Source organism: Solenopsis invicta, chromosome 1 (genome assembly GCF_016802725.1).
Source record: "Solenopsis invicta isolate M01_SB chromosome 1, UNIL_Sinv_3.0, whole genome shotgun sequence".
Lineage (NCBI taxonomy): Eukaryota > Metazoa > Arthropoda > Insecta > Hymenoptera > Formicidae > Solenopsis > Solenopsis invicta.
The window spans coordinates 1,076,154-1,103,349 of NC_052664.1; the positions used below are offsets into that span (position 1 = coordinate 1,076,154).

At 30.7% G+C, this 27,196-nt stretch overlaps 1 protein-coding gene and 1 pseudogene across 2 annotated transcripts in view; both read left to right on the top strand.

Moving 5' to 3' along the window:
* The window catches only part of LOC105202925 (5-hydroxytryptamine receptor 1), a 492,922-nt gene that overhangs the window by 80,445 nt on the left and 385,281 nt on the right, over positions 1-27,196 (top strand). The window lies entirely within an intron of this gene.
* LOC113004433 lies at positions 16,970-20,690 on the top strand (annotated as a pseudogene).

Here is a 27,196-nt window from a genome sequence, read left to right on the forward strand (position 1 = left end):
GTCTTTGCAACGTTACACAATGTGCAATGTTGCAAAGTTGTAGCAATGTTTATGCAAGCTTCTGTGCTATATGAGGTGCTTGGAGTATAAATGAAGAATTTCGAGTTTGAATCTCAGTCTGTTCAATTTTTCCGTTATCATTTATTACTATTTTACCTGTACCAAATACTACACGGAGAAAAAGTTACGGTTGCCACAACTGAATAGTAATGTTATTTTCCGCCCATCAATACAAAATAGTTGTGGGAAACATAGTACTCTGGTAGTTGATCCCTATGGTTGCCCCAACCTTAGTGAGAGTAGCTACATATAGATCCTACAATCGTAATAATATTGTTCCTGCAATCATAGTTACATATACTTTTCAGCAAATGTGCAATATGAAAAAAATATTTTTTTTTAGTTTAACAGATCTTATTATTCTTATAGCTTAATAATCTGTATTCATTGTTTTACATTCCTTTTTCCTTAATTATAATTATGCATTATTTTACAATTTTTGAAAACGCATCGGTGCCGGTGGGATGATCTTTGAACCTAAGATCTTTGGAACAATAACCTAGTACGCTAACTCTGAGCTAATCGTGTACTTGTGAAATCTTTAGTAAAAAGTTATATCAAAGTTGATTTGAACAGAAAGAAATTTACGCCTTGAGTACCGCGCGAACACTCACTTTAATTATTTAGATATTGTTAGATATTTTGGTAATTGTGCACTATAGGAGACCCAGCTCCAATCATGTTGACCTTGTTATAGAGGCAAGGATATTGAACAACTTTTTCTTATAAACTAATTGGCGCTCTTGTCTAGTTTTTGAGATATACTTAGAGAAAGAAAAAACAGTTTTTCTTAATTATTTCAGAAAATATTCATTTTACAAAAGTATGTGTCAAACAAAGAATGAAGCTTGTGATAAGCTTTACAAATAAGGTTCTATACATATTTTACTCTCTAATACTTCAGGAGTTATAATGAAAATGACTAGACCAATAAAGATAGTCAAAAGTAACAATTAGAAATTGTACCGGAGCATAAAAAAGCATTATTGATGTAAAACGCACGTTGCAAAAATCAATTTTACAACTAAATGTTAAAAACAAATTGTTAAAAATTGACTGCAGAGGAAAACTGATTGCGCCAATCGATTTAATACGAAAAATTATCTAAAGAAGCATATATAACACTTTCTTAATTATTGTAGTTATTATAATTATTATAAACAAATTAGTTGCATAATTGATTTTACAATGTTGTCGTGTTGGAACTTAGCAAATGACTGCAGGGCGAGCTTGGCGTAGGCCTCTTATAACTACTGTGATTCTTTTTGAACCTTCCGGCGGAAAACTGGAAAATTCCACAGTCTTTCTGGCCTTTAGATCCTTCTAGAAGAATCACGAATAATTGGTGGAAACACGTGGTTTCATTTTTTGTAGTTACTAAACGGCCAGCAACGGCGAGACAGAGTGATCCCGCGGGTCGCCGCTCCGTCGTTTGACAACAGACGCTCACGCGCTCCCGCTTCCGCTCCCGCTACCGCTCCTGAGTGCTGTCTCTATTTGCTTATTATCCCGAACAATATATGTATACGCTGTTTGCAGGTAAATACACGCGAGTAATATTTATTGTTAGCTGTGTTCCGAAATTCACTGCCGGTACTGAAAAATCTGTAGTTCACACTAGCAATGTACATTGGGACGCAGTTTTATATTCTCGATGTATCTGCCAGCGGACATAAATGTATTTCTGACAAAATACGTCGTTTGCAGTGAATGCAATTTCACATAATATGGCGTAAGAACTGCTACTGAAATAAACTTTTAGTGTATTGTGCAATTGTATTTTATAAATCTCACAACCATAGTATTTATTCTGCTGACAATATTAGAGAGATAGCAATAATCTTTCGGTGGCAACCATATTTGAGGATATTATAACTTAATGTTATTTATCCTAAGAATTATGGATGTGAAAACTGCAAAGATGAGCATACATTAACAGATGTATTCGATATAATATCAATGTAACTAGAATTCACAACCATTTCTTTTCCATACATAGAGATTATTGTTGTTACACCTACAGTCATTTTTTTCGTTTACAATTTATTACAAATAATTAATGTTATTACATTTTCTTAATTTAAATAACTTACTGTTGTATTTATTATAACTTTATATCGGAGTTAGAAATTAATTTGGTATCTTTAGAGAAAAGAGGGAGTTTGTGGAATACCATTTTGTTTCGTGACAACAATTCAGTAAATATTAACGCGAAACAGTTTTAACTAATGCCAGTTTATTAGCCAAAGAGTTCTACCAATCACCTTATAGGTAGAAGTTCATGGGGTATATAGAACGAACGCAATTTAAAATTTACTGAAGAAAGCAAAAAAGGAAGACGTTTGTGGAAAAGCAGGGAGGTCGTGGAATACTAACAACTAATGTTATAAGAGATACTTTTATTTATAAAAGAATAAAAATTAATAATTGTTCGTAGATTTAACATACAAATGAGTCACAAAATAAATTTTCACGAACATTTCATAAAATACATTTTATTAAAAAAACTATCTTTAAATAATTTTTTTGGCGTACAAATTTTTTTAAATAAAATTTAAAGCTTTTTAAAACAATTTCTTTGCTTCTAATAAACATTATATAACATCTACAATAAGATTATTGTAATGTTACAAGAAAGATACACATAAAATTATGGCAGAGGCATATTCCACAACTACAACTCACATATAACATGACTTTATTTGCCGCACTTAATTCATACGCACATAATGATATACATTAAATTCAATAATATTATTATATATGAAATTTACATTCAAAGCCTTCGAGTTAAAATAAAATTAAAAAATTAATATGTAAAATACTTCTGAAAATTACGTAGAGCGTATACACTTGTAAAAGTTTTTGTTATCTACGAAATTAAAATCTAGCTTTTATTCACACAGAATTAAAAAGTACTATGAAACCTTACAAATAAATTTTTGGTATTGTTCATACAATTTATATTTGTTAAGTTGAAAAGAATTTAAATTTATAATTTCATGAAAAAATGAAGGTACTTTTTTGAAAGAAAATCCATCTGTTTCTTGCGTATTTTAGTATAATAAAATTGAAGCCCAAATATACAGTAATGTATGTAATTGCGTATAAATATATGTATCGGTACAAAATGCCTTAAACCATCCGTTTTTGAAAATGATGGAAAACCGACTCCATTTGAAAACGAGGAAAGTGGTTATTTTAAAAAAATGTTTCAGATAAAAGTTGTTCTTGCTCATGTTATATTGATATACGTAATTGATTTTAGATGGCGTTGTAAAGGTCATGTTAAGGTCGACTTGAATTTCTTATATGGAAATTCTTATTTTTTTATTACATATAATGGAGGGACTCTGTTCCAATGATTTTTACTTCATGATCAAGAAGAAAGGTTCCTTATTCGACATATTTGCTAAAAATACACTGCTTAAAAAATTAGAGAATCGTTTTTCATCATTTTTAAACTTCAATTTTTTAACTGTAATTAGTTGGCAAAAAATTAATGTAAAAAAAATTTAAAAAGATTTTTGTAATGTAAACTTTCTATTGTGAGGTGCTTTAATTTCAAATTTATTCAGTTTAATACTCAAAGGCGTGGACAGCTTTGAATAAGTATTCGAGATACCTAAAATTTTTTAATTTGCAATCCTCCATCACTTAACAAAAAATTGGCGAATATAATTATTAATATTGGTAGGGCAAAGTAAGGACTTTACCTTTTCAAATAAAAAAAAATTGTCCCACACCAAGATAGCGCAATTTAAAATAATGTATGTTTTCTATGATTTTATTAAGTATCACCGGCATTTGCATAAGCTGATATACACCATAGGCAGTTGTTTGCCGTTACCTATATAAAATTATCTAAATAATCATCTAGATACAGAAATAGTCTTATCTTATCTTTATCTAAATTATTATACTCTTTGTTATCTTTATCATTATCTGACATAATAGAAATATTGGTAAATGTTAAGATCTCCACCACCTCTGATTTTGATGAAATTAAGCTCATTTAGCGTTTTTGCACGAAATGAATGAATCCATTTTCAAGTTAATTTCATGGCACTGGTAAAATTGCATTGGCTATTGGTAAAATTTTTAGCGCCTTAATGCGTAACAAGGAGTATTTCTGAGAAAAGCAAACATTTTTTTGAAAAATTCAACTTGTACGATCTCGATTTGATCGAGATATCTGAAATCCCAGATAGGTGCTCCATAAATTGATGTTGAAGCAATCATCGAGTCAAATAATTTTAACTTTATGAACCAAGCATCTGATTTGCTAGAAACTAAAATTGATAGAACTGCCCCAGATGCCATTTTCGGTTTTTTTTTTATTGTCTTATTTGCTGCGCTTATACCCAGATTAGAACTTCTAAACTCGCAAGAAGTTGCTTTCAATTGCGAAATACACAGATATCTGTACTAAACCTAGATTGTTAAGTTAATTTTTAGTAACGTGAATCAATTATTAATTATGTTTTCCTGTAAACATACATAATATTAAATGTTTTTGTAAAACACGTTATTCTTTTATATAATGCTCATGGCTACAGTTAATTTGTGTTTCTAATGCTTTTACGTAAATTTTCATCCACAACATTGTACAGCAATGTCAGAATTGTATAATAAATAAAAGTAATTGAATAAACTTGAATAAATATGCGAATTTTTTAATTATTATATTTGGTTACATGTAACAAATAATATATAACAATTAATATCTTGTTAAAAATAATAAAAGGTATTTACAATTGATAAATGTAGCTATTATTGAATAAAAAAATTGGTGTTGCGAGGTTTCGAACACCTCTCTTCACGCGGTCGCCGAGGGCAAAATAGAAGGTGCGCCTTAATCTCCTCAGCCACCGCGCTTTACGCTTTAACCTACCGCGCAATAATACTTAACGCACCGCACGGCGAATGCCAAACTTCACATGCAAATTTCTCTGAAACGAAGGCCCATGCGCTCAAACGCTGTGACACTTTTTATACCCTTGACCCCCCCCCCCTTTTCTTTCGAATGAACTAAGGTTCATCTGATTTCGTATTTTGCAAAGCATCTCCTTATCAATACCAAGATATTTAATTTTATGAATTATTTCGGTCATTTCAAGATTATTCTTGAATCTTTGCTTTTTAACCGCACGTATACCTGATCTTGAAAAGGGAATGATTTCAGTGTTTGAAGAGTTTACTGTCAAACTATTCAAATCACAGAAGTATTCAAATCATACAAGATATTTAATTACTTTTTAAAGTCAATTGATGAACACACAAAATAACCAACTCATTAGCATAAAGCAACATTAAGATATCATGCATTATTCTTATTATATATTCAGATATTATATATTCAGATATTATATCATTATATATTATATATTCAGATATTTAATTCTTCTCTCTAAAAAATTCTTTATGTGTTAAAAAACAACGTAAAGAGCAGAGAACATAATAATTTATATTATACCAATAATTTATACTATAGCTTCTTCCAAAGTAATTTATCCCTGATTGAGTCAAAGATCCTACTGAAATGAGAGCATATACTATAATATACTATATTATCCCAGTTGCATCTGAACAACTACCAGTAAGAAAAATATGTTGTCATAACAATCTTTTTCTGAAACCTGCTTGGCATTCAGGAATGACATCTAATTCCTCAGTCCATTTCAATACCCAATCTCTTAAGAAAATAATAAATAATTTTGCAACGTCACAAATAACAGCAATACATTTATAATTATTTGGGTTACCAAGATCGCCTTTTGCGTGACAATATTAATATAGACTATGTACTTAGGATGCATTTTTTCTTAAGATAGTATTAAACCATATAAGTAGGAATAATCTCCAGTTGTTTAGTAAATTCTTATAGAATTTATAAAGGCAAGTCAAAAATTATCTGCACTTTTGCTAGAACACGTCTTTAAGTTTGTCATACTGCGTTCCGACCAGGCAGGTTTTAAGTTAACGTTATTAGGGTCCCGTGATCAAAGTTGGACCTTTATCGCGTCAGTTGGTTTACCGCTATAAGCGTGTAAATGTGACATCTCCGCTCGAAGTTTGCACCAAGGAAGAAGAGAGAGCTGTAATATGATTTCTTTGGTCGGAAGGAGTGAAAGGTGCTGAAATTCATCGGAGGCTTTTAACACAATGCACGGACAATGCTTTACCACGTAGAAGTATATATGAATGGATTAAAAAGTTTAAAAGTGGATGCACAAGTTTGATACACGAATAGGCAGCAGGACGCCCATCAACTTCTACCACCAACGGAAAGGTTCAGCAAGGACAAGAGTTGATACTGTCAAATCGGCGTATTGTGTTAAATACATCTGATGAATTTCAGCATCTTTCACTCCTTTCGACCAAAAAAATCGTATTACAAATCTCTGTTCCTCTTTGATGCAAACTTCTAGCGGAGCGGCCATATTTACACGCTCATAACGGTAAACCAATTTACACGATCAAGGTCCAGCTTTGCTCACGGGACGCCACTAATGCCAACTTAAAGCCTGTTTGCCCGAAACGCAGTGTGACAAACTTAAAGACATGTTCTAGCAAAACTGCGGATAAAAGTGCAGTTTTACTTACTCTAATATTTGGAATACCATCCATCTCAAGAAGCTTTTGAATTTTTCAGTTTAATCAGAACTTTTTGTAGTTTTTCTAGAGTAAAATTGATCCAATAATGGGTGCTCTGTTCCGTAAAATAATTTATTTAATGGTTTTCTTTTTTGGGAAAATGCCTATAAAATATTTTGTCCGTGTTTCAATATCAACACAGGACCTAGGCAACCTAATTCTATATACATCAACAGCTTGCCAGAATTTGCCCGTATTCCTAATAATCGTCAATTGATTTTTACGCTGCTTTTCATACACTTTTTTACTTTTATAATAACAACTTTGTAACAGCGCTTGGCTTCTAGGTGAAGACAGAGTCACGCAGGAAATTATCCTTCCGACAGCATCTTAGAGTCATTGTAAAAAAGCTTGCTTTCACAATATTTAGTATCAAATTATGTAAGTTTCTCAGAATTGCTTTTTTATATAATTGTACACACCTGCCACCTCGCATGCTTCCAATATAGCACTTGCAAAGTTTTCTAATATTCTGTATCATCTAATAAAAAGTCGGTTTTAATTCTTCTTGACCAAAGTAGATTTTGATAGAAGGTTTCTATATTTTTAGACAGCTACTTTAGAGTTTTCGATTAATCCAGCCAAGAGCAAGAAAGTTCTCTTGGATATAATAATTTTTATAGTTAATAAATAACAATTATAAAAATATAAGGACGTCGAAATAAAATTAATTTGAATTTATTTTTGTAATTGACATAAGTCTTGTATTATTTTATTTATATTGTTATACTATAACAAATTTTGTGTTCAAGAATTCACATTTAAATATTATTAATAAAGCATCGTTGTTCCTTGCGTTTCCCGCGATCCCCGCGTTTCTCATGGCTTCACAAGTCCAAGCATCCTTCACGTCGGCGTTGACCATTGTGACGCCATTTTCCTTTCTTCCACCGTTGAGCTGTAATAATAATAAAAAAATATATTTACAATTATTTTTAATTTATTTTCAATTTAATAATTAAAGGTACCTAATACATAGGTTTTAAATCATTAGACTCCGCTGTTCTATTTGGCAATGTGGCAAGGAGTGTAGCCTGCAATTGCTTGGCAATCACTTTTCGACTTATTAATAACTGCAAAGCCATTGCCTTTCAGTAAGGTAATTTTCACACGGATTTAGAACATTATCACATGAGACTCTCACAAACTCAAGCAAAGTATCTTCTACCACATCGCAGGGTAGAAAATTTTTTTCGGAAATTCTTGGGTTAAAATCACTACTTAATACTGAATCAACGAGATATTTTGTATATATCTCTGTAATGATAATCTGTATATTTCTAGACCATATGTAAGATGAAGACAGAAGTTTGAAGTAAGAAATTTTCAAAATTATCCATCTTGCACCAAAATTTACTTTGATTATAATCCACCAGTTAGTAATCTCGAGAATCTCTAACTCATCAGCTTCCTTAGAAATTAATAACAAAAGTCTACTACTCGGCCTACCAAGGCTATTTTTCTTTGATTGCATTTAACCAGATACAATAAAACTTATTAGTAATTGTTGGATCTAATTTGCACGATGTGACCTACCAAGTTTCTACAATCCAATAATGTTCACTACCAATATTTCCGGTGCATCTTGTATCTTCTTTTGTCTCGTATTATTCTACAAATCATACGTAATTTTGTGTGAGAAAGCTTGGCAGAATTAAGAATATTCATTTCTAGATCAATTTAGTATGATCTATAATTACATCTGACACAAGTCTTGGTGCATTAGTGTTCCTGGAACTGAAAATCCTATGAATTGTTTTATAGGCGATATGTTTTTTGTAATCGGATTTTTAGCTAATTCCATCCGGAATTCTTAAACTTGTTAATCAGTTATTGTTTGTTTGCGTCAACCGGGCCAAAGTTCTGCTTATCCATCCTCCATAATTGCAATTGCCAGCTTGAACTTGCCCGCCATTTTGTTAACCTCGCGTGATAAGCATTGTGCCTGATAAACCATCTTATGTGCTTTGTCCGTTAAATCACTCTTAATAAATTCTTTCGTCCCAACCTTTTTGCTTTTCTGCAATAGATTATTCCTCTGCGTTGTCCTAGATACGAGCGTCATAGATGCGTTCCGTTTCACGAATAATGTATGCAATGCATTATTTATGCTTGCTGTTCAACTAACGTTAAATAAGGATATATGATGCACCACACTTATCATACATGAAACGGAACGCATCTTACGTCTCTTTGTATCATGAGCACACCCATGATATAAATACAAGGGTATGCTTTTGCGCATGGTAACGCCAGCCAACCAATGAGAATTGCAGCCAGCTACGTCATCATTAGGCGGCAAATTTGAAGCGCTTACGCTTAATTTGTCGAATACACGTAGAGAAAGCTGAAAAATGATCGCTGTTACTTGGGATAATCAGTAAAATAAAGTATATAATAAATAATTAAGTAAATAATGGCAATGTTATTACAGAATAAACGAGACTCTCACCAGAGTGATGAATAAGAAGTATGTCACATCAGTTTATAAATTAGCTAAGCTAAAATTAATATCGGAATCCATGGAATACATTGAAATATTTTGGATACATTAGAATTATGAACAATATTGGATACATGGAAATTATTAATTAAAAATGAATTAATTGTTAATAAATTGTACTATTTTTAAGTAGCATTAATATAATTAAAATAGCATTAATATAGCAATTTTATTGTTTATGTATGTGTATTTATTGCAAAACACATTAAGTGAAATAAAGTGAAAATTAGCTGAAATAAAATTCAATTAAATTTTAGTACTTTATTTGAAAAATTGGGGATTTATGAATAGAAAGGAAAACCATTGTTTACATATATATTAATATCTCTCTATGTAATTTTATTATTGACAAATTTTGACAATTTTTTTTCTTATATCTATTTCTATTTTGTATAGAAATCGTACGATTTATTTCACGTACACGAATGTACGTTCGCGTTCTTACCAAACACAATATTACCTCTTTAGGTATTTCAATAAGATGTATTAAACCTATTATTTTTCCAGCCAATGTATTAAAAATAAATTTATCCTTACAAAGTGACGAACCGTGGAATTTACTGAACTCTATATTCATAACTCTATATTCATAAGTTTCTAACAGTTCTTTAGAGGGATATATACAATTGCCACGTGAAATAAACTGTAGCCAGTCTAAATCATTTAAACTGGCTACATTAACTGGCTAGAAGCATGTTTCTGCACCTAAATAAGGATATTTATGTTTAAATTTATAGGCTACGTAGCCAGCGACGTATTTTAAACCTTTATCTTCTATGATGTCAATGACAACCCATGTGTCATTACATGCCTGCTGCAGCTATATTTTATTGCGCCGAAGTGATCTGAACGTAGCCGAGGGTGTACAAATGTAACGTAAGCAGGCTGCTGCGCAAGAATGTTCTAAACTCGTCCATCGGAAGAGCATACCCTTGTATTTATATCATGAGCACATCCAGTTCTCGGAATTGTTTTCATGTTGCTTAGCAACGGTGAGGCCAAAAAAACGCCCTTTTCCCCTATGGGAATACAAAGTTCAGCAAACTAGTAGACCTCTTTTCATTGGGTCAGAATGAGCTATAGATCCCATTATTGACTATTATTGACTATTATTAGATAGACAAAGATCTCAATCTCATTGTAGATGATACTTTTCCTGTAAAGTAGGGACTGTTCATATGATTACTTACTTGAGGTAAAATTTCAACAGTATAAAATTATTGATAAAATAAAGATTACTTTATCAATAATTTAAGAACGTTTGTAAACGTAATACATGTATAGCTAATTTATCACACAATTTTATGTTTAATTGCAATTTAGGAGAATTATAACATTTGTGAACTGAACACTTGTGAATTGTTTTTTACAATTTACACTTTGACTACAATGTAAAAAATAACAATAAAAACAACTTAAAGCACAAATATCTCTAAATTTTGTTAAAACACATTTAACCTTGTAGTAAAAAAATTTTTTGTTTGCAGCATTTTAGAGTTAAAATCCTCTTTAGTTCTTTTTCAGTGAGTTTTGGTATGTTTTAGTCCGACCCTGTATAGGCCAGTGGCTTAGTTTACATCAAGCAAGCTGTCCTATGCATTAACCTGTACCCTGATCTAAGTAGGTCACTAACGTTTATAACGTTTTAGACATATTTCCTACCTTTGGTCCTAATATAGGTAGCCGTATCCAACATGTTAATGCCATTTGTTGAACAAGATCTCGATAAGCATATCGCGCAAATATTGTACAGTATAGTAAATCCTGCATAAAACAGAGCTATCTATCAGGATTTATTAGTATATGTTGCGCCACTTTAGTCTATCTCTGTTTACACACGCTATTTTGAACGGCCTCCGAGCACATAAGATAGATAAGGAACCGCAAAAAAGTTACCTGACCCAAACAAGGGAGTCCACAACTATTTACATCATTGTGACCTATCGCGTTTGGGCTTAATGTATAATATAAGTGACGGACTCGGTGTAATTTAGGTCAATGATATCCGAATGCCGCTTCCTATCTCGCAATTGTGCTTGATTCTTTGAAGTCCCGCAACAATGTGTAGTGTCAGTCATGTGCCGTAAAATGCTGCCGCCTTATATCATATTATATAGTTAAAACAGTGCTTACCGCCGATACAAAGCTCTGAAAAACGCGAGATTAAGACTCCTCAGAACCCTTTCAACGGGGAGCGAGAGGTTAATTTTTCATCCTTAATTACAAATGATATTATACAGAAGTGTCAAACACACCTGCAATGGCAAGATGGCATCGACAATCCGAGCAAGTCTTTTCAATCTGTTGCCAAGAATGTTACTTACGTAATACAATTACATATTTATTAATTAAGGATAAATAAATTAGAGATGGAAAGAGGAGGGAATAAAGGAGGAGGAAATAGGAGGACAATAGAGACGAAAGAGAAAGAAGAATGAATAAGAAAGAAAATGAATGAAAAAGAGAATGAGGAAGAGGATTGATCGCGAGGAAAACCGGACGCGAAGATCTGGATAGGCTAAATAGAGGAATAGGGCAGATAACGTGTGCGTGCGCGTGTGTGTGTGCGTGCGTGTGTGCGTGCGCGCGTGTCTGTGTATACAATAGATATGCGCGTACATTAGGTTTACGTTAGGATTAGATTAGAATAAGGTTCACGTTAAAGTACGAGAATAAAATTGCGGCGTAGAATGTAAGACTGTAAATTAAATAAGTGAATGTGTATTATACATATGTATTGTACAGATATATTGCGAGAGGATTTGTTTTATTAGAAATTGTAGCCCTAAGGTGACCCAATAAAATTTTATATATTATATATATTTATTAAATAAGATTACAACTTGTATACAAAGAAAACAGTCTCACTAAACAACGAGAAAAAACTCTGTCAAGCTTGCCTCAAGTCCCACTCTAAAAACACAAAAATTGAAAAGCACGATCAAAGCACGCAAAGTAAACGTCTTCTTTGTTTCACGGACGGGAAGTATCCCCTCAAAATTTTGAATTAGCAAATTGTTAATTATGGATATTGTAAACATTTTAGAAAAAGATTTACAGAAAGAGGACATTATTTGTCTATCTCATGACATTCAAGTTTCAACAAATAATTTTTATACCAATGGCATTTTTCAAAGACCAGTTGGAAATCAATTAATTGCCAACCAATCATCTATTAGCTTACATACGCAAAGCTACACAATTAATATATGTTTGTTTCTTGTCCCAAAAGCTAAAATTTCCAATAATGATTTAGGAAAGAGTTGTACGAAATTCATGTAAGCTCCACAATCATTTTCAGGTTGATTAAGACTATAAATTTCATTCATGTAAAAATGTGTTTGCATCACATGTTAACTATCATAGAAAACACAAGTATATGTTAATTATTATGGAAGTAATTCTTTAAATGTTCAAGTAATAAATATTACATATTATTACATTATCCTTGTTCCTTTTTAGTGGTGCCTGAATTTTGAAATACTAACATTTCATTATCAATTTTCTCAAAAATAGATTTTGTACAATTTGCTACAAATTTTGTTTGCAAAATCGATACAAAATTAATGCAAAATTTGATTCACCAACGATATCAACAAAAAGTTAGCAGATATATAACAAAAATTGTTGACATAATTTGACAGCAAATTACGAGTAAATGTAATCTTATAATGGACAGTAAATCAGTAGCAAAAACCGAGCAGAATCTACGCAATCAAATTTGATTGGCAATAGAAATTGAGAAGTTCTGTTTTAACACAGTATTATTATCATATTGTCGACAGAAATAGAACAAGATCAGCGCTAAATACATAATTATAGAATTGCTGCTGAAGTTTCTTTCTACAATGCACCAAAAGATTTCATAAATATTGCTTAAACACTGTGTTACATTAAAATGTTATAACATTGCATAAAAGTTACGAAATATTTCTGCAATATTACTGCAAATTTGTGGCAACGTTGAAATGTTCGTTCTTAAGAATATTACGATACGAGTTACAATAATGTTACAATACAATGTAATTGTTATATTGAAACACGTTGCTACAAATGTGCGGAACACTTCAAATTTTTATAGATAAACTTTGGGAACATATAAAGACATCCAAGAGAAATAAGAAGACTCGTTGCAATAATATAAGTTTACAATCTTTTGTGTTCAAAATTTAAATGAAAAACTTTGTGGATTTATGCAAATTTTTTATCGTATTTCTTGAATATTCTTATAGTGAATATATTCTCAAAGTTTATCTATTAAAAGTATTCTGAATATTAGAAAACTTTTATTAAATTTTTATATGTGTATACACATATAATACACATATCCTATAAGACTGGAAACTATTAAACAATGATCTGTAACGATTAACTATTAATTATGAACTATTAATTATCATGTTTTATATGTAGGGGAGACCAGGACAATTTGAAAAATGAAAATATTTTTTTATGAGTACATATTAAAAATTTACTTTAAATACTGTAAACACGTTCTAATATAATGATGTTGCTAACAAAGTTTTGTTGGCAACGGTGTCATTGAAGTCGTAATAGTGAAAAATGTGTTTTGCGACAGTCAAAGTAATTTCTGATAGCCAACGATTCTTCGAAATTTAAGTAAGATAAATAATATTCTTTCTGAAAATTTTAAATGTATCGTGTGCAGTTGAATGTATTTGAAACATTTCGTGTATATTTTTTGCTGTATGATGTTTTTTTTGTAAATTATACGTAATAATGCGCACAGTTGATGTCGGGACTATTCAAAAAACTAAACGTCGAATTGTATTTCGAACGATTTTTTTCTTTCATATTGGCGTTCTATGTACCAAAATACACAATTTAATACTTAAGGGTAATTACACAAAATACGAACAGTCTTTGACTTGATTTGAAAACGTCAAAGCAATAAATTTCTCTATTGTGTGTTTGTATTTTCTTTGTTGAATGTAACATTTTTTTATAACACTATATATCCTTTTCTTAATAAAAGAAAGTCTTTGTAATAGCTTTTTTACATTTTTTTTTTATTTAAAACACACATTTCATAATATTCCCGGACTATTTTTGAATTACCTCGGGCTTAAGGCTATTCGAAATACTTGGCACTCGTCGACATTTTTATATGTACTTCAAAGCAAGTACATTTCCATGTTCTATCTATACCGGCATTGTGAAGAGGAAGGTTCAACCTTTTAAACCGTCTCATGTTTTTTTTCTTTTTTTAATGAACATAGGATTCAGGAGACGCAAAAGAAAAAAGATCTTACAAATAGCCTCGGTCTCCCCTATATATCAAAAAACAAAATAAAATAGCAAAGTATATAGTAATTAACATCGCTATTTGTTTATTCGTTGACACACACATATATATATATATATATATATATATATATATATACACACTATAAATATATACAATAATGTAAATATATACGATTTATATTAGTAAAATATATGAATACGAGAATACAAATGCCATCTCACACGACGTTACAGGTATATAGGTGCATTCTATGTGCGTTTTAATACATGTATGTACATATTGAGTATGTAATTACATTTCTATGAAGTTGTTGAAACATTTTGATGAAATGTTGACAGTGTATGTCTTTGAAATATTTCTATAATATTACAGTGCAACTTGCAACGTTACAATTTTTCTGAAATGTTATTGGAAGCTTTAAATTTTTTCCCATATAAAATTTTTTGTGTCCCATCGCAGACAGCACAGGACATCCATTAAACGTCAAGTTTTGGTTTCAGTTTGGTCCAAACGTCCATGGATTTAATACAAACGTTTTAAAAACATACATTATACATACAACGTACAAAATACGTTTACATTTAGACATTTCAAAAATGACCATTTTATTCAAAAATTTTTCAAAATTTGCTCGCAATGTGTTGTTTTCGCTTTTTTAACAATTTTTTAAAAATCGCACAAGAGGTTTTACTTTTATTACGGAGCATTTTGTGTAAAATGTGCTCTCAATCGGGTTTTAAATCTTAATTCAGACCGCATACAATAAATGGCAAGCGTCGAGCCCATGATTGCACATGGACGTCCAATGGATGTCCGTCGGACGTGTATTTTTGGACACTGAACATCTTTTTTGGTACAAGAGATCCGTCGAACGTCTATGACACAAGTTCAGATAGGGACAGGTTCCCAAACTTTTACAAAAAAGATATTTATTTTAGAATGCTGAAAAACCGTTTTCTTAATGTTAAATAAAATAAAAATATTTCTTAAAGTTAAAAAAATAAAGAATTTTTCCCAAGAATTATTTCTGGAAAGATTAATACCAAATTTGGCCCATTTCTTGAATCTCGAATTCAAACTTTCTTTTATGCCAAATAGTATTATATAATGGAACATTAATCTCAGAGAAATTTTAAGATAAGCATAAGCGCGGTTTCGGAGATATAAAGGGTTGAAAGTGATGGTTTCTCATAACATAGGGCGCCGTTTTTAGACTTCTTTTCTGTTGTTTGAATAAAAATTACCATTTTCCATGTATTTTTGCGCGCTGAACACGAATCAAGAAAATTGCTCTATCACGTCAGATTTCTGAGAAAAATGTAAAAAATGATCATTTTTCCTTCACCATGGCGTTAAAAAAAAATCTATTTTGTATCTATCTAAAAATCTATCTAAAAAATATATATATATAACGAAGTGAAACATTTCTCTGGGATTAATGTTCCATTATATAGTACTATTTGGCATAAAAAAAGTTTGAAATTCGAGGTCCAAAAAATGGACCAAAAAACAAATCTTTTTGGTGATACTCTTTTTAAACGGTTACTCATCCAAAGCATAATATGCTTTAATTATATTTTTTATCTTTTTAATAACATATATTGACTTGATACTATATATATATATATATATACATACATGTTAACACAAAATGTTTACAGATCACCGTCATGCATCAGTTCGCAGCAATCTTACATGTCAAACAACGTTTGATGAGGTTGCAACTTGGATGGGTAACCGCTTGAAAATTTTCGAAAAAAAATACTTGAGAAATATTCCCGATTTTTTTTTACTCTAAATAACATTTTTATTTTAATTAAAATTAAGAAAACGGTTTTTTGCAATATTAAAATAAATATTTATAAATAATTTTTTTTTGTAAGAAAAAATATTCTGGGGAATGTGACATGATAGAGCAATTTTATTTACGGAATTATTTTCAGCGACAAAAATATATTGCGTAAGAATCATTTTGTCTCGATTATAGTCTAAAATTTGTTTAATGTATTAATTTAGTCCAATTTTAATCCATTGCATCCTAAAGTGGATGTTTCTAAGAAGTCCATAATGGTAACACTGGATGGTTTTAAAACATCTTTAAGATATCCATGAATATAAACTGATTGTTTTTAATATGTCCAAAACGTTCAATATGTACGTTTTAAGTATCTTTTTAAAACGTCACTGTGCTGTCTGGGATACACGTAACTAAAGTTTATGTAATTGAAGTTCAGACTTGTATGTTGTGTTTTGCTTATTATATGAATGCACAAGACATAATAGTGTAGCGCATAAAACTTGTTCAATTTATTGTCAGCTAACGCTACGCAAAAATTGCTTAGTTTTTGCTACCAATCTTTCGTCAGACAGTATTGCGATCTTGTTCGAATTTTGCTGCGAATTTTTTATCAATCAGCTTTGCGCAAATCTTGTTTGGTTTTTGCTACCAATTTGCTGCTTGGGTATGTATGCAAGCTTTGGTATGTATGCAAGCTTTGTCAGTAAAACACGAGCCTAATGATGACACAGACAGCACTGGATTTGTAACCAAACTTTGAGCGAGTTGATACAAACTTGATGTCAGTTTGTTGGTAAATTACTTATTACGTTTGTTTTTTATGGCAGAACCGTAAAGTGTCAGTGTGGTTAAATCGTACTACGTCGTCGAAGCGTGCCTTGTATTTGCACTATACATGTCACAAAACGGGCATTTGTGACAGTCAGAATACATTTCTATAGATGTTGGAGGCCGGGGTGTTTCGGTGGTGTCCTCTAATATCGTTACCAATGACTTAGGACGGAGGTAGTGCCCGCTTGTTGCGGACGGGTCGGCACGGTGGCGGCGACAGTAGCTGAGCCAGCCACTGTAAGAGACTTTGGGATTGATTTTGTATCTTTAACGATGTCGTTATGACATCGTTGCGCATGTTTTGTGAATCATGTAAAACTGCACAACGATACCATAACATTGTTAGGGTTAAGATTACAGAATCCCCCTTTATCTCGATTGTGACTGAGCCTCTAGCGCATGATGCCTATTTTACCCTGCCCATTTTCGGAACAGCCGGTGTTGGGGCAGTCCGTATTCAGTTTGTCCCTGGTAGACAAATACCGCAGAACGGCGGCCACGTTCCGCCATTTATCAAACATTCAATCAATTGCATTTATATTCTACGGACAACAACTGATGGGATATTTGTGATTGGATAAACTTCTTTCCATCAATTCCGTATTGCAAATACTAGAGAGAAATATGAAAGCGACCATGCTGGCCTTTTGCGTGAAACGCTCAGAACCAGCATCACTAACATTAATTCTCGCATTTTGTAGTATTTTGCGTAGAATTCTGTGGGGGATATCCACTAAACGATAATAATACTGGATTGGGCCCTGCCATCTTATGTCCATAAATGAAAAACGTGTATGACAGTATGATGCAATGGCAGGGCCCACCTCACTTTCAAATTTGTAATCATTTTGCGCACGTACATAGAACCGAAATTAATCGCGCTACTGAAAAGTTTGCCCAAGCTGTTTAAATCGCTCGTTTATTTATTGTTATGATTTACTTTGAAACTATCTAACTTGACTATACGACAAAGAGAGGTAGCATTCTGAATTTTCTTTCTTTCTTGACACGTTTTCCAGCTATCAATGCCCAATATTATTATAGTTCAACAAGGGTACCCTGAAAAATGTGGAAGAATTCTTACCATATAATTTTAACATGGACTTGAACCATTTATATTATCGCAAAACATAATTCTGTACGCAAGAATTGATTGACGCTAGTTTCGATAATATTACAGGAAACGGCCAGCTCAGACCAGAACGGCCGCTCTCAGATATCTCTCTGGTATAACGTAGAATGGTCGGAAAGAAATTTGTCCAATCACAATCATTCCGCCAATTGCGCTCCGCAGAAATGTATTTTCTATTGTCTCATGGAACGGAACTCACGAAGCGTAATTGGCATCTGCCAATCACAAGATTTTTCTTATCAACGCTTCTGTTATATCTATTGCAACAGTGTATAGTATTGAGTCACACAGACACGCTTTCTTGCAACATGGAACAGTAGAAATATAAATGCTTGTAAATCGGCATCACATATACATGTATACACCCGTCAAAATGATAAAATTGCATAATCAGCGAAACTTTTACAAACCGGAAAAAACTTACTTAATGGCACGTTAAGTACCATTACAAAAAAATAATTGTTAACATTACTTTTTACACATAAAATATTTGCATTTGGAAAACTTTTTCGTCATTGTTTGCAGATTATTAAGTTTATTTAAACAAAGTGCGTGTATATTTAAAAAGCAGGAACTATGCCATAAGATTGCAAAGTAATATGTATTGTACTGGACAGCAGAAAAAAGTGTAAATAATAAAAGCAAAAGAAAAAATGGGTAAGCCCTATATTTAGTATTGAGAAAAAATTGCAACAAGGAACAAGTGAGAATTTTGAATGAAGAAAATGTTGGCCGAAGATACAGAAAAATATGTGAATTATTTTAAAACGCCATCTCAATTATTTGAGGCATTATTAACGTTAGTCGGATCAATCATTTTTAAAGAGTATATTGTTCGCGAATCTATTTCATCTGAGTCTCAGCTCCAAATTGCACTGCGCTATCTAATATTAAGGAACAGTATGAAATTTGTGTCACATATATGCCATCAGAGTTTCATATAACACAATTTCAAAAATAATATCCGAGACTTGTGCAGCTATTTAGAATTATATAAAAAAATCAAGTTTTCCTCCAGGACAATGAAGAGAGTTGGAAATCTGTAAGCGACGAATTTCAACGATTGTGAAACTTTTCAAATTGTATAAAGGCCATTAATGAAAAGTATATTCAAATCCAGGTACATACTTAACGAAATTCTGAATTTATTTATATAAAGTTGAAATTTTATTAATAAAAGGTAAAAGGCTTTATGATAATATAATAATATTTGTTTTATCTTCAATGTACGTAATAAATTGTAATAACAAATATAAAGTTAATGAAAATATAATGAAAAATTTACCAAGAACATACGATTCAATAAAGACTACAGTTACAAATTTTAAATTCACGCACAGCTTTACATCGGTATTTGTATTTTTTCTTGAAAAAATATATGTTCTTGTTACAGGCTCTGCCAAACAGCGAACCAACATATTACATCTACAAAGGCTATCACAGCATTAATCTTCTTGGAATCAACGATGCAAATTATTGCTTTACAATAGTCGATATTGGTATGGAAAGTAGCAAAGTGATGGAGAAACCTTCCGCCACAACAAAATTGGGAAAATCTTCAAAGTTAATTCGTTCAAACTACCAAACTTGAAACAGATCGAAATTGACGGACCAGAATTATTTGTAGAAGATGAAGCTTTTTTATTATCAATGTACATGATGACGCAATATTCGCAAAGTGGAAAACTCGGCATTGGGAAAAAAAGTGTTTAATTATAGACTTAACTATGCAAGAAGAGTTATAGAGAATGTTTTCGGCATGTTAGTAACTCGATGGAGAATATAGGTCAATCATTGCAAATGTCAGCAATGAGCGCAAAATTGTACAAGCAACTGTAACACTGCACAATTTTATCGTCAAATATGAAGAGCAATTAACTGGAAACAAATCATATTTACATATACAGAAAATGCGCATATATGCAATGTTCGCAATATGGCACTTTGTGGAGGTCAAAATAATAACAATGCTCTTATAATCAGGAAGAGGTATTTGACATGCTTTTAAGTACTTTCTAGTTATCTTTCCAACGGGGAAAAAATAAAATGTTTTTTAAATGCATTTATCATTGCAAAAATGTTGTAAATAGTACGTAAGTAGATGTAAGTTTGTAAAACGTAGGTATAATCATAAACAAATATAACTTTTAGATAACTTCGTAAGGCTTGTGTATGTGTACAATGATAAAAATATTATTTGAAAATAATTATATTTAATATTATTACTCTGAAAATGTAACCAGGAAGTAATTTTAACGCAATAAAACTGTTATACAATATTTTTAACATACATGACATGTTTCATTTATTTATAATATACAAAAGTCAGAGAGGGCAATATAATGTAATACAGTATAAAAATTGTAGTAGGCAATATATGAATGTAATAAAAGATGTAAAGCATGAATAAAGGTATATAATGTGGTATGCATAGTATGTATATATATATTTTATATATATTTTACATCGGTAGATTGTGCAAATTATCTTGCTCTTTCATAAGCACGATATTAGGCAAAGCAAGTAAAAGTAAAGTAGGTGTATAAATTAATTCAGCGCTCTGTTTCATAAAATTTAAAATTTATTCGTATAAAGATAAGTACACGATCAATACTCGAAATAATATATTTTCACTACTTTATTCCATCTATTGGATAACTAACGATTACTCTCACAGAAGAAACTTGGAAGTTATGATTTGATAAAGTTATCGCTTTTTCGGATAACTGATTTAAAACGTATCAGCTAGGTGATGTTTTAGCAATCGTAATAGGTGGTAGTTTAACAAGACGTGATCTGGTGAAGAACGCACGTGAAGGAGTCTAACTTCCAGCCTAATGTATAGATGACGTATAGATAATGTATAGATGATCCTCAGTTGCTTTTGCGGTATGTAATAGAGCGTTGTATTGCAAAAGTAACTTGTCTATTTCCGTCGTCAGTATAAGGCCTTTTTTGCTCCAACGCATCGCTCAATCGGATAAGTTGATAATGATAATACTTCGCAGTTATAGTTTGATCAGGATTCAGCTACCCACAACGCATCGCATTCTTTATATCGCACTAAAATACTCATCAAAAATTTTTTGCGCGAATATAGGACTATCAATATTAACGGAAAATCGAGATTTACCCACGATTTTCGTTGTTTAGAGTTATCACATAATACTCATTTTTCATCACTCGTAATGATTTTGTATAAAAAGTTCTTCTCCAAATCGAGTCAGCGAAGACATATTTGTGTCCAATCATTGCTCTTTATTTTCCGAATTGAGGTTGTGCACAACACATCTATCCTCCTCACTAAGAGAAATATTAACTAAATGTTTAGGTAATACTGATCAAATGAATTTTGTAATTATTAGAATAAAAAACTTAGGTACATTTAACGAAACATTTGTTTATAAGTAGTGTAAAAACAATTGTTTGGTTAAAAGAGATTATTTGATCAAAACAACTAAATATTTAGTAGTTATAATTATACAATTCATTTCATCACTATTTAACTAAACGTTTGATCTATCTAATCAAATATTTCTCTACTTTTCCAATCATATAGTGTTTTGAGAACTTAGTGATACGTGCTTTCTAATCGCAAAAGGGAGAGAAACTATTCAGGTTTTAAAACAAAGTTATATGATATATAATATAAAGGCATCGAATTAATTAATACACTGAATTTTTTATTAATACTTCATTTCCAGTTGAACTTATTCGTCTTTTGCCTAGTATGACTAAAAACCTGTTAACTTTATCAAGTTGCTTATTGTTTTGTAATACTGCAATAACAGCTTAATAAAACTCTTTGTTCAGTTTTCTTAAGCTATCAAACTTTCTTTCTAAAATAGATATTGTTAATTATTAACATAAGGTAAATTAAAAATTTTTAGTAAACTGAATAATGTAAGATATACTTTTATTTGAAATGAAATCACCATTTTCTGGAGAAATTGACACAAGTGATGAGTTCATAGTGTTACTTCATGTTGGTTGAAGCACCAACATTGAAAACGCATCATCTGAGATATTTTCATGATCTTCTTTATTATTCTGGGCGTTTAATGATTGACTAGTACATATTCTACACAGAAAAATGGTATTGCTGGGTCTTAATGAGGAATAGTCAAAAATCTTTAGTTGGTATTTATAATCTATTTTTATATTTTAGACTGTCTTAAGTATTGTCTTCATCCAATTCAGAGCCGTATTATCATATTAAGATATTACTCAAAATAATCTTGAAATAAGAATCGACTATGAATACTACCCAATCAACACAATATTTAAAAAAAAAAGATTTTTTTAAATATTTATAAAAACGTTAAAAATAATGGGTTAAATGCCCCTTTTTTCAGTACAAAAATGTTTATTTTAACGTTAAAAAGAATGTTTTTCGAAACATTATGATAACGTTTTTCAAACATTTAAAGAAAACGTTTATTAAACGTTAAAGAAACGTTTTTTTTTAACGAAGCATAAATGAACAAAAACATTTTTAAAAATTTGCAATAAAAAAATTTTTCGAAAACGTTAAAATTTATGGATACGTGCCCCTTTTTAAATAAAAAAACTTTTTTTAGTATTGAGGTTTTTTCTTATGAATTTTTTTATGAAAAATTTCCACGCGGTCACCCATCCAAGTTGCGACCCCGGTGAACGTTGCTTGACCTCTGTGATCGCTGCAAATTAATCGTGATGATCTGTAAACACTTTGTGTTAATACATGTATATCACTGATAGATCAGGTCAATATATGTTATCGAAAAGACGAAATATACAATATATAATTAAAACATATAATTTACATAAATATACATATATAATTAATTTAATTTTTTACTGATTTTCACAGATGTTATTAAAACATTTTTTAAACAAATTTTAAAATCAATTATAATTAAAAAATAAATAGCTGAAATGTTAAATAAATAATAAATAAACATAATTTTATAGAAATAAAAAATAAATTAATTAATTAATATTAATCCTTAAACACATAAGTGGGTCTGGGAGACCTTCCCAAAAAACTTTACTTTTGTGCCATTTTATTAAGTGGGTCTGGGAGACCTTCCCAAAAAACTTTACTTTTGTGCCATTTTATTTTAGTTAAGCAATAAAGTTGGTCAATTATAGCAGTCGATAGAGGAGACTTCAAACTTTTTTTCCACCTAGCCCGAATCTTTTTTCTCAATCCGTTTTCACACAGTAAATCACATTAAAGATCTAGGGGAATTTTCAATATGTGTTTAAGAATTAATTAAATATTAAATAAAAATTAAATAAACATTTTAAAAATGCTTACTAAAATCATTTTTTTAATTAAATAATTCATAAAAAATAAATACTTAAACAATATTAAATAAACGTTTGAAAAAATTTATTTACAAAAACATAAAATAAATATGAAATAAATATTAAATTAATGTTCCATAAATGATAAAATAATGTTTTTGAAATTGTAGTTTCAAATAAAAAATTAAGGTCAAATAAATATTAAATTAATGTTAAATAAATGTAAAATTAATGTTTGTGAAATTATTGTTTCAAATAAAAAATTAATGTAAAATAAATATTAAATAAACATTAAATAAACGTTAAAAACATGTTCCGAAATCATTATTTTAAATGAGTAATTAATGAAATATAAATGTTAAATAAACGTTAAATAGATATTAAATTAATATTTTTTTCTAAATCATTATTTTAAATATTTAATTAATGTTATATAAATATTTAATAAATATTTAACACATGTTATTATTATAATGAATTGTACAATAAATTAATATTAAATAAATATTAAAAAAACGTTTAAAAATGTGTGCTGATTGAGTAGCCTTAAAGAAAAATTCTGTGCGAATAGTAATATCAATTTTTATTTGTTGCAGTTATTTATTTGCTGTTTGTTATTTATTTGTTACTTAAATATTTTCGAGTTTTTTAATTGTTGATATTAACATAACAAGATTCTTTACTAAGTTACAATCGACTACGAGCAGTTTATAGAATATAACATTTTTACAAAATAACTTTATTTAAATATTTTAACTCTATTAGCACAGGGATGTCCTAAGGACGACCTGTTTTGTTAAGTAGGATATCGTAGGGAGCACCTGCTATATTATTGGGACGTCCACATGACGTCTTGTGGACTGTCAAATGAGCACCTCATTCTTTCCTGTAAACATCCTGTGAACAAATTTTTATTAGTTAAGATACCTTTTTCAATTGATAATTCTTCATTATAAAAAAATAACAAAAATTCGTAAATGCTTATCACGCACTATTAGCCGATGATTCCCGTCTGTGCGTCACATCGGTTACGTACGCCGAGGTTACATACATGTTTGACATGTTTATAATCCATACAGCACAAACCTCCTAGGGACGTTCAAAGGATATCCTAAGAATGTCGGATATCCTTTGGAATGTTCTAAAAATAGGACATTGGGGTGTTATAATGCCTTAAACTCGTCCCACGCGTCTCTAGACATTCAAGTCGGATTTAGGATCATTTTGAGGACGTCTTGTACTATTAAGAAACATTCTAATTTATCTGGTAAATATTTTGAGGTTTTCACTAGAATGCAAAAGATGAAAATGATCAATTTCTGTACAATCGATTATGATCAAGAATTTCTACTGCGTGCATACTAATTTCAATAATCTCAACTAGAAGAAAATTAAATAACAAAGTTAAGTTTGAAGGTCTCTATTTTAAATATATTAATCTTCATAACATTGTATATTATTTAACTTACCCAAATTTATCTAAGACCGTTGTCCAAAAGCTTTATCTATGCAAACCTGAAAGAATTTTGTTCTTGGTTAATGTTTCAGTAGACCCACTCGAAATTTAGGTATTTCTTTTTCTTCTTCTTTATGAAATAGTGCTGCAAATATTACTATTTTTTTTTTAAGCTACAGCTACAATAAATATCCCTATGAACACAACTGAATAGAAGATTCTCTTGATTTAAAGGCCGTGTTTAAAAGAAAAAATGCTATAATATTTGTTATAAGTCAAGTATTGTTATAAATAAGTTATAAATAAACGCATAGAGGTCGATACCAAAAATTTATAATACATGTAACGTAAAATCTAGATTTTTTTTTTCAGTATTGGCAATGTATATCAGGACCATAATTATCATGCATGGTCAAAGTATACAAGCTAACTTCTCAAAAGTTGCATACTTTTTGCCACACTGCATTTAAAGTGTTTTTGAGATTAACAGCTTATCAACTTCTTAGCGTTATCCCATAGGGGAAAGTAGGTAAATTGCACGCACCTAAGGGAAATTTATCGCAGTGAAGTGATTTTTAAAGTTGAAATCGATACGAGTACAGAAATAGAAACTTTAAACATTTTTTTATCATTATGTATTGTCATATTGAACAATTTTTTATTTGGTAATGCTATATTCAGCAAAAAGAAGCAAGTGGTTAAACGAAAAAATTTCTCGGGCCTTGGGTAATTGTACGTGCGGTTGGATAAATGGACGCGGAGGAAAAATGAGGTTATAGCCCATTCTTTTAACTACACTACACTGCACTACACTGTACTAGTGGCACTATAGTTGATCTCACGTGGTCTCACGCCTTTCAAGATGGATGCGTAAAATTGTCGACGGCGAACTTGATTTGATAAAAAAACAATTACTTGATGACTATTTAATTAAATTTAATAAACAATAGCTCAAAGAACGCAGGAAAAAACGTACTTTTGTTAGGTATAACAAAATTAAATGACTAAAGTAAAAATACGGACTTATTGCCTTATTTTCTGAACGCCAAAATCGCAAGAAAAATCATGATTTTACTTTTTCTTATTTTTTCAATTAACTACGTTTTTAAATGATATAACGTATGGTTATATATTTAAAAAATGCCTTCAGCCTACAAATATCGTCGTGATATAATTTCTATTCATCGGGAAGGTGCCAAACCACGAAGCGTACAATTACCCAGTGCGTACAATAACCCTACTTTCCCCTACAGCACAGAAAGATTGCAGAAACATTGCAGGATGATTTCATTGAAACATTGCAATGTTGCATATTGATTGCGCAACATTGCTGCAACATTACTGAAAGATTGCAGGAACATTAAGATGTCCTTTTTTTGAAATATTGTAATGAAACATTTTAGCAACATTGCAATGTTATAAATTTTTCTAAAAGATTTACATAAATATTATTACACCACATAATTCCAATAAACAAAACAATATTTTTGTAACATTTTAAAAAAACATTTTTTGGAAATTTCCATTTAAGCGACTCTGGTGAACGTTGCTTGACCTCCGTGATCGCTGCGAATTGATCCCTCATGATGAACTGTAAGCATATTATGCTGTGTGTATAACTGATATATCAGGTCAATATACGTTATAAAAAAATGAAATATGTATAATTAAAGCACATTATTTACATAAACAAATATAAATTTATAGTTTTTTTTACTACTTTTGCAAATGCAGAATAGCTTCTGAAATAATTTTTTTGTTATTTGTTTAAATAAGAATGCAATTAGAAAATATATATCAATATAATACAATAATTAAATTAAATATAAAAAAATTTTTATTAAAAAAAACAATTAAAAAATATTATTTGCTCATTGGGATGTAGATCAAGATTTCTTCATACATGAACCTATTTCGTCTATTGATATGAAAATATTCATGTTTCTCAACAATACTATGATGCACATGGACCATGAGACTGCATATCTTTTTCTAGACGTCTTAGAATCAACATTTGAAGGACGTCTGCAGACGTCTATGCAAAGTCGACTTGCTCTGAAAGCCTGATTTGGATGAGTCGACTTACTATACAGTCTACATATGGACGGTTGTGCTGTTAGGGAATGTAGAGATTCAGAAAAATTTAGTAACGTCGCCCGACCTTAGTTTGCTAAATGCGGATAAATAATTATGGATGA